At 37.9% G+C, this 9,509-nt stretch overlaps 1 pseudogene; it reads right to left on the reverse strand.

Moving 5' to 3' along the window:
- Nucleotides 1-509: 509 nt before the first annotated feature.
- On the reverse strand, nucleotides 510-8,721 carry LOC101632543 (annotated as a pseudogene).
- Between the last annotated feature and the right edge of the window lie 788 nt (nucleotides 8,722-9,509).

Genomic DNA, 9,509 nt, shown 5'->3' on the forward strand with positions numbered 1-9,509 from the left:
AAAATTACTAGAGGAGACAAATAATTCTGGGAAAATCAAAAAACAGAATGGATGAAATTGAAAAAAGAAACAATACATCAAAGACAGAAATAAAGACAATCAAAATAGTAAAGGAAAGAGAAGTAAAAAGGAAAAGGAATAAAGAAACACTTTGAAAGCTATCTACACCATAAGGAAAGGAAATATCAGAGTTTTAAATCTCCCAGAAGGTGAGGAGAAAGGCCAAGGAGTTGAGAAAATATTCAGAGACAATTGGAGAAAATTTCCCACTATGAAGAAGGAAATGAAATCAGACATACAAGAAATGAGAACTCCAAACTACCATAATTAAAGGAGAAATACAGCAGGACACATAATAGTAAAGCTCCCAAGAATCCAAGACAAGGAAAAATAGTGACGTTGTCAAGAGGGAAAAATAAATAACATATAAATGAAAACCAATAAATAGCCTATACATGCAAACCAGTACTTAACAAACTCCAGGACATCAAATGACAACCAAGGATACTTTATCCTGCAAAGCTCTCCTTCCTCTATGGGGAAAGAATGAGGACATTCTCAGACAAACAGAAACTCCATAATTTGTCACTAATAAACTCCTACTCCAAAAAATGCTACAAGAAGTCCTTATGCCAAAGCAAGACCAAATCAAAACAAGGAATAAAAGCACCAATGGCAAACAAAATGGCAAATATAGGTGCCAATATGTCAATATTAACACTAAATGTAAATGGTTTAAACTCACCAATAAAACAATACAGTGCTGCAGGCCGGAGTAAGAAAACCAAAACTTTCACTGTCTAGGAGATACATATAACAATAACTGATAAAAACAGTGAAAATAAAAGGATGGAAAGCATCCTAAAAGCAAATGGAACAAAAAAGAAGGCAGGAGAATTGTACTTATTTCAGACAAAGTAGACTTCAAACTAAAAAATGTTAAAAGAGACACAGATGACCACTATATTATGATTGAGGGGACGGTACAGTAAGAAGATATAACATATACATAACAAATAAAGGAGCACCAATATATACCAGGAAACTATTGTCATCTATGAAAATGTATATTAGAGAAAATACATATGTAGTAGGAGACTTCAATACACCACTCTCAACAATGGACGGGTTGATAAGAGCAAAAATAAGCAAGTACTCTAAAGTTCTAACCAAGGCCCAAGAAATCATGGGCCTAACAGACATCAATAGAACACTATGCCCCCAAAAAAACCTGAATACAATTTTTTCCTCAAATCTACATGGATCATTCTCAAGGACTTACCACATACTGGGACACAAGAGAAATATCAATAGATACACTTAGATCAAAATCATACTATCTTCTCTGATCATAAAGGAATCAAATTAGAAATGAGCCATGTGAAGAAGGCAAGAAACACACCTATCTTGTGGAGATTGAAATTCAAACTGATAGAGGGCCAATAGATAAATGAAGATATAAAAGAAGAAATTTAAAAAAAAAAACTGTGAAGAATGACAGTGAAGACACAACTCTCCAAAGAGTATGAGACACATTAAAAAGTTATAAGAGGTTCCCTCCCTGGTGGCTCAGAGGGTTAAAGCACAGTACTAAAAAGCTAAAGCCACTTCAGCATTAGTTCGACCCCCACCCCAGGAGGTGATGCCCATAGCATGGCAGACCTGTCCTGGCCTGCCCACTCCTCCCCTCAGCAGTGTACTTCATGAGTCAGCCTGTTTTGCTCCGTACTCTATATCTGGTGAATCCTTTCACCACCACTGCACCCCTGGCCTGTACCCCAATTCTGTATGCATAAATAAATAAATATTTTAAAAAAAGTTGTAAGAGGAAAATATGCAGCAATAATGGCTTACATAAAGAAATAAGCAACTCAAAATAAAAACCTAATCTCCCACCTTAAGAAACTGATAGGCCCTCCCTGGTGGTGCACCAGGTTAAAGCACAGCACTAAGAAGCTAAAGCATCTTCAGCATGAATTTGATCTTCAACACCCAAGGTGATCCACATAGCCTGTCAGACCTCTCCTGACCTACCCGCTGCTCCTCTCAGCAATGTAATTGTTCAGTCAGTCTGTTCTGCATCCCAATTTGTCTTTGATGAGTTCTCTCAGTGCCCCTGCACCAATGACATTTACCCCAGTTCTGTATGCATAAATAATTCTTTTTTTTTAATTTTTTTTAAAGATTTATTTATTTATGCATACAGAACTGGGGTACAGGCCAGAGGCTCAGGGACGGTGAGAGGCCTCACCAGAGACAGAGTGGGGAGCAGAACAGGCAGATTGACGAAGTACACTGCTGAGGGGAGCAGCGGGCGGGCCAGGAGAGGTCTGGCTCGCCATGTGGTCTCCTCCGGGGCAGGCGGCAGGCGGGAATCGAACTCATGCGGAAGTGGCCCCAGATTCTCAGTGCTGTGCCTTAACCCGCTGCGCCACCAGGGAGGGCCGCATAAATAATTCTTAAAAAAAAAAATAACCTGCCCCTCCCTGGTGGCGCAGCGGGTTAAAGCACAGCACTAAGAAGCTAAAGCCACTTCCGCATAAGTTCGATCCCCGCCTGCCTGGGAGGTGACCACATGGCGTGGCAGACCTCTCCTGACCCGTCTGCTGCTCCCCTCAGCAGTGTACTTCTTAGATCTGCCTGTTCTGCTCCCCACTCTGTCTCTGGTGAACCCTCTCACCCTCCACATCTCTGGCCTGTACCCCAGTTCTGTATGAATAAATAAATAAAATATATTAAAAAAAATAACCTGGATAAAGAACAACAATATAACCCAAAAGCCAGTAGAAGACAGGACATAATAAGTCAAAGTAGTAATAAATTCAATAGATGTTAGAAAACAATCAATGAAATCAAAAGTTGGTTCTTTGAAAAAGTAAACAAAACAGAAAAATCTCAAGCCAGACTCCCAGAGGGGACTGCAAAAAAAAAAAAAAAATGGAGAAAACACAAATAAACAGGGTCATAAAATAAAAATGAGAAATAACAACAGATACAGCAGAAATCAAAAAAATAATCAGAGAATACTATGAAGAGCTATACGTAAACAAGTTAAAAAATCTAGGCGTGATTGGTAAATTCCTACAACTTTACAATCATGCAAAACTAGATAAACAAGAAATATAACAACTAAACCACCCAATTACAAGAAATGACATTGAAGTGGTGTTTAAAACCCTCCCCAAGAATAAAAGCCCAGGACCAGATGGATTTACAAATTAATTTTACCAAACATTCAGAAAGGACCCAGTGCCTATTCTGCACAAACTCATTCAAAAAAAAAAATTGATAAAGAAGAAATTCTACCAGATACATTCTACGAGGCCTATATCATACCAAAGCATAATAAAGATAACACAAAAAAAGAAAATATCAGACCAATCTCTCTAATGAGCACTGATGCAGAAGCCTAAATAAAATCTTAGTTAAAAGACAGGCCTCTCCTGACATGCTACTGCTTCCCTCAGCAGTATACTTGGTCAATTTGCCTATTGTGCTCTGCAATCTGTCTCTGTGAATTGTCTCACAGCACATGCACCTCTCACCTGCACCCCAGTTCTTTATGAAAAATAAATTATATATATATATATATATATAATATAAGGTTTAAAAATATATATATTATGTAAGATTATATATATATGTATACATACATACACACACACACACACACATATATATAAAATCTTAGCAAACAGAATCCAACAACACATTGAAGGAATAATACACCATGACCAATTGGGTTTTATTCCAAGGGCACAAGGATGGATCAACATCTGAAAACCAATTGATATAATCCATCAGATCAACCAACAGAAAAATAAAAAATATATATAATCATATCAATAGATGCAGAGAGGGAATGCATATAATGTAATCAATTTATGATAAAGGCCCTCAAAAACCTTGGAATGGAAGAAACATAAGTCAACATGATAAAAACCATGTATGACAAACCCTTAATGGAGAAAAACTGAAAGTCTTTCCTTTAAGATCAGGGATAAGACAAGTATGTCCACTATCATCACTGCTCTTCAACATAATACTGGAAATTCTAGCTAGAATTACAATACAGGAAAAAGATATACAAGGAATCCAGATAGGGAAAGAAGTAAAATTATCTTTATTTGCAGATGATATGTAATTTACATGGAAAACACTAAAAATTCCATAGAAAAAACTAATTAACCAGTATAGTAAAGTAGCAGGATATAAAAACAACACACAAAAGTTAGTAGTCTTCCTATACACAAACAATCAGACGAAGTGGAAATAAAAAAAAAAAAACTGTCCCTTTTAAAATCGAAACAAAAAGAAAATGAAGTACTTGGAATAAACCTAATAAAAGAGGTAAAAGACCTATACAAATAAAATTACAAAACACTGTTAAAAGAAATACAAGAAAACATGTAAAAATAAACTTTTGTAATAAAAAAATGAAAAAAAAAAGAAATACAAGAAAACACAAAGAAATGGAAAGACACCCCTTGCTCATGGATCAGGAGAATTAACATCTTTGAAATGGCCATCCTACCAAAGTGATTTTCAAATTCAACGCTGTTCCAATAAAAAATTCAATGACATTCTTCAAAGAAATAGAACAAATATTAATGATATTTATATGGAACCACAAAAAACCTCAAATAGCCAAAACTCTCTGACTAAAACAAAAGATAACAGGGGCATCACATCCCAGACTTCAGTCTATACTAAATTATCTATCAGATGGAGAATTTCTTCCATGTCATTTTTGTTGAGCCCTGATGACTGATATTCTTTTGTGGTATGTCCTTCCCCAAAGGACTTACTTAGTTCTCCCTTTTGTTTTCTACTTTGTTCTTTGTCCCGGGCCATTGTGCCAATGTTACTGGTGGGCACCTCTTCAGGATGTTACTAGAATGTCAAGAAATGATGGCGAAAATTAGTCTGGTGCTGTGAGCCCAGACTTCACAAGGATATTGATGCTGTGGATGGGTGCTATCCCTGAAGACCTGCCTGCATGACTGTTGGAAGCCAGTTACCCTACTATCCCCTTCCAGAACTGAGTAAAGGCAGAGGGAGGCTCCACAAACAAGGGTGATCCCTGAAGGTCATCAAGTCTCTGTATGTTGCTATTCTCTTCTCCTACATGCTTCTCTTAACTTTTGTTCTGGAACCTTTTCTCTGCATTTACTCAGTTACAGAAGGGTCACACAGAATCTCTCACCTCCAACAGCCTTGCATGCAGTCCTGTGTTTTCCTGGGGCCCACTGCTCACTTTTATAGGGCAACCCTCCCTCTGCCTTTACTCAGTTCTGAAAGGGAGTCATAGGGTAGCCTGCCTTCAACAGCCTTGTAGTCAGGCCTGTGCTTTCTTAGGACCCACTGCTTACTTTTACTTGTGGCACCCTTCCCTTGTCTTCTGAAAGGGAGTGTATAGGGTTTATGGCTTCCAACAGTCTTACAGGCAGGTCTGCCCTTTCTTGCTCACCCTTGTTTGTGGAGCCCTCCCTCTGCCTGTACTCAGTTCTGGAAGGGGATAGTAGGGTAACTGGCTTCCAACAGCCATGCAGGCAGGTCTTCAGTTTCCTGGGACCCACTTTTCACTTTGATATTGGAGCCCTCCCTCTGCTTTTACACCACACTGTTTTCTCATTTTAAATGAAGCTGAGGCAAATCAAACTTGCTGCTTGCTACTAACATTCCCAAAATTGCAATGCAGTACACTATTTTTGACCCTCCCAAGCTGGGGCTGAATGAATTTAATAAGTGCCTGTTTATTATGTGCCTACTATTTGCCAGATATTGTTCTAGGTATTTGCAACACATCAGAGAACAAAACAAAAGTCCCTACATTTTTGGAGCTGATAATCTAGCATTTCAACTCTTCACTTGTGCACTGCCTGTGTACTGAGAAAGTCACTGCACCACTGGGTGGGAGGCTGTTTTCAGCTGAACAGTTAGTGGAAATAAGAAGGCTGGGCTCAGACAGTGTTACCATGGCAGATGCACTGTGGATGCCAAAGAGTAGATATTCCCTGGGTGGCACCCAGACATTAGATGGGGCTGGAAGTTGACTTTTAACAATGAAATGCAAGCGGGAGAAATAGAAGGATTTGAGCAGGTGGTCTGGCATACTTTTGCATGAGGGCTTGGTTTTGTTAAAAAATTGCTGCTGCTGCTGCTCTGCTATTGCTTCTTAGTGGCTACCTTTATTTAGCTGCTAGTGCTGTCTCTTTACCTTATCCTTGGCACTCTTGGCTTACTCAACAAGGGTTTTAGAGGGCCTTTATCTGGAAGCTTGGGCAAGATGTATTCAAAACCCTTCATAGTTTGTGTTACATTTGAAATGGGCAAACCATTTTTTTTTTATCTTATAACAGTTTATTTTTACATCATTCTGTACATTTTTCCCATCTCAATTGTAATCCCTGTGGGTTTTCCATCACCATGTCACCCGTGTGCCATCACCATAATACCGTGCACTTCCCTCCCCACCCCCCCCATTGAGCAAACCATTTTTTATGGACAATTCTGAAGATGCCAATGCAATTCAAGACTGCCAGACTTCCAGTGGATTTCAATCCAGTAGCTGTTATCAGTGTTCACACAGTAAACACATTATTCCTCCACCACCATCAGTCATGTGTGACTGATTTTCCAGTTGAAAGTCATCATGGTCCTGTTATGTGGGTTCACAATAGAATCCACCAGGATTTACAACAAATGAGAAACATTGTCAAGAAATAGTTTCTCTGCTTAGCATCATTGTGGATTTGGTCAGGAGTCTCCCAGGCAGGAGATTCTGTTCAGGTGTCACCTCCCAGTGTACTACGTCTTAAGTCAACACATTCTTGCTATAGTGATTTGCTTACTGCTGTCAAAAGTTAGCATAAATTTGGTCCCAGGAAGTCTGGAGCATATTTTGCCCCAGAAGATACTTCACCAATGTCCTGGCTGGGGAAGGTACAGCATCCTTGCAGCATCAGGGGTGTGGAGCCAGGCAGGCACAGGGAAGCCAGCTGATTAGGCATATGCCCACCAAGTTTGCAACTCAGCGATCACCCAAGTGTCCAACTTGAAGCCACCAATGAGGAGTTTTTAGGCTGAGTGACACTCATGATTTTCATACCTGATGGAAGTACCTCAATATTACTTCAGTTAAAAATATATTTTTTAAGATTTACTTATTTAGGCATACAGAACTGGGTTACAAGCCAGAGGTGCAGGGGCGGTGAGAGGCTTCACCACAGACAGAGTGGGAGCAGCAGGCAGGTCAGGAGAGGTCTGCCACGCCAAAAACTAATATTTTTAAAAAGATTTTCATAAATATTCTGTGAGGAAACAAAACATTTTCGTGTTCTCAGTCCTCTCCTTCTCCTTTTTTCTGCTCTGACTCCTCTGGATGAGGAATAGCACAATTGACTATGGTGGACTATAGGTACTTTGGTGTGCAGAGAGCTGAAGTAATCACTCTTGAGGGGAGAAAAACTGTCAAAATATTAATAAGAATAAAAATATGGCACTTCATTTTTGAAAAGCAAGTAAGAATGTGGCTTTGACCAAAAAAAAAATCTTGAAAATTACTATATTGAATAAGCTTTTTATTAAGACTCCTCAGAGCTTATTTGTTAAAAAAAAAATTTGCAGCCACTACAAAAACTGGATCATCAGAGACTATAAGGGTTGATCAGGAAATAATATTATGTCAAAATAATTTAGAAAAACCCCAATGCTTTCATAGGTAGCAGATATCAATGAAAGAAGCAGGCTCAGGGGTGTGTCAAGATTTTTTCCAGAACCACCACAAATCAATTTTATCTAATAGCTTTAATTTAATTTTCCAGTCAACCTTGATAGGAACATTGCTAATTCCATTGAGAGGGTACTCTTGAGATTGAGAGGATTTTTTCATTTAAAGTCTCTACTGGGCACAGTTTGATGGGTGATGCCAGAATACAAAGAGAGAAAAAGGGACGAGTAGAATTTTAAAAATTCTTTATGTCATATTTGTAACATCTGAAATGTAATGGTCACAATAATTTCTTTGGCAATCCTGTGCCCACCTAACCAGTTTGCCAATGTTTTTACTTCTAGAGATATGGAGAACAAGTGCAACTTCTTTGGCTATGGCTGGATTCAGGCTCACATGATTTCTTACTTAGATTGCTGACTAATTTCCCTGTTTTCTACTATACCACGAGCAAACACATGCAGTATATTCCTATAAAAGTATGTTTACCCATCAATCATTCTTACTTCATTAGTCAGTTGTCTAGGTGCTTCTCCATTGTTCTCTGGGCTTCTTGGTTTGTCTATCAATTGTTTCCTTTTCAACATTTCTTGCTTTCAATTTTATTCTTATTACATAAAAGTGTAGTTTTTAAATCTAGTGTATATATTTGATGTATGCCTTTTGTCTGGGGTTTTCCTAATTCCTGAAATGCTCCTATACCATTCTAGTATGAACTGTTCCTTGTGGCTTGACAACTTCTGTTCATACTTTAAGTCATCTTTCATGACTTCACTCACCATTCTTCTTTCTTCTTTCACTCCTTTTGGTCAAGGTTCTCCCAAATAGTGTTCTCCTAACATTATTCCATGCTTATCTTCATCTTTTCACTTAACACATTTTATGGGATATTTTTTCAGTGTACCTGAATTAATCATTGCAATGTTTTCATCACTAGATTGTAAGTAAGGATATAGTTGCTCATTCCTCTTGGCACCAGAATCTACCATCATCTGTTTACTATGACTTTGTTCTAATTAACAGACTGTGCATCTCAGAAACTACATGCTTCCTCTGTTTAGAGGGACAGAATTCAATAATTTTTTATAGATATATGAAGTACATTGTTTTCCTCAGAATTCCAAAGAGGTTAGGAAAGGCAAGGCTACTTTCAGAGAGAGGAAAATTTAGCATGAAATGAGAGGAGTAGGTTTCCCAGGACATTGTTTCCAGGAACATGTCACATTTCAGCTCTATAAACCTGGCGGCAATGGGCCAAATCAATACAGCATGAATGTTGTAGAAATGGAAAGAGTGAATTTCAAAGACTTATCTAAATTTTTACAGCAAATAAAGAATACTTAAGACATTCCTATTGTAGAAATATAGTCAGTATGTAAATAAATATGCATAAAACATTTTATATAATTAAGTTATAATCTGTTGAAGGGTGCTTGGTTTGATTACATGATTTGGTGATTGTGAGCAATGTTGTTATGTGTATAGGCATAGATAAATCTTTTTGTATTAGATTTTTCATATCACTTGGATAAACAAAGATATTGCTATGTCATACAGAATTTCCATTTTTATTTTCTTGTGAAGTCTCCATACTGTTTTCCATAAGGACTATACCAATTTGCATCCTTACTAACAGTGCATGAAAGTCCTTTTTTTTTACCACAATCTTGCCAACATTTGTTTATTCCATCCTACTTATATGTTCCATTCTCACAGAGGTGAGATGGTATCTCAGTGTGGTTTTAATTTTCATTAACCTTATAATAAGTAGTTTTTA

The sequence above is a fragment of the Condylura cristata genome, unplaced genomic scaffold (genome assembly GCF_000260355.1).
Source record: "Condylura cristata isolate star-nosed mole 26May11 unplaced genomic scaffold, ConCri1.0 scaffold00043, whole genome shotgun sequence".
Taxonomy (NCBI): Eukaryota; Metazoa; Chordata; class Mammalia; order Eulipotyphla; family Talpidae; genus Condylura; species Condylura cristata.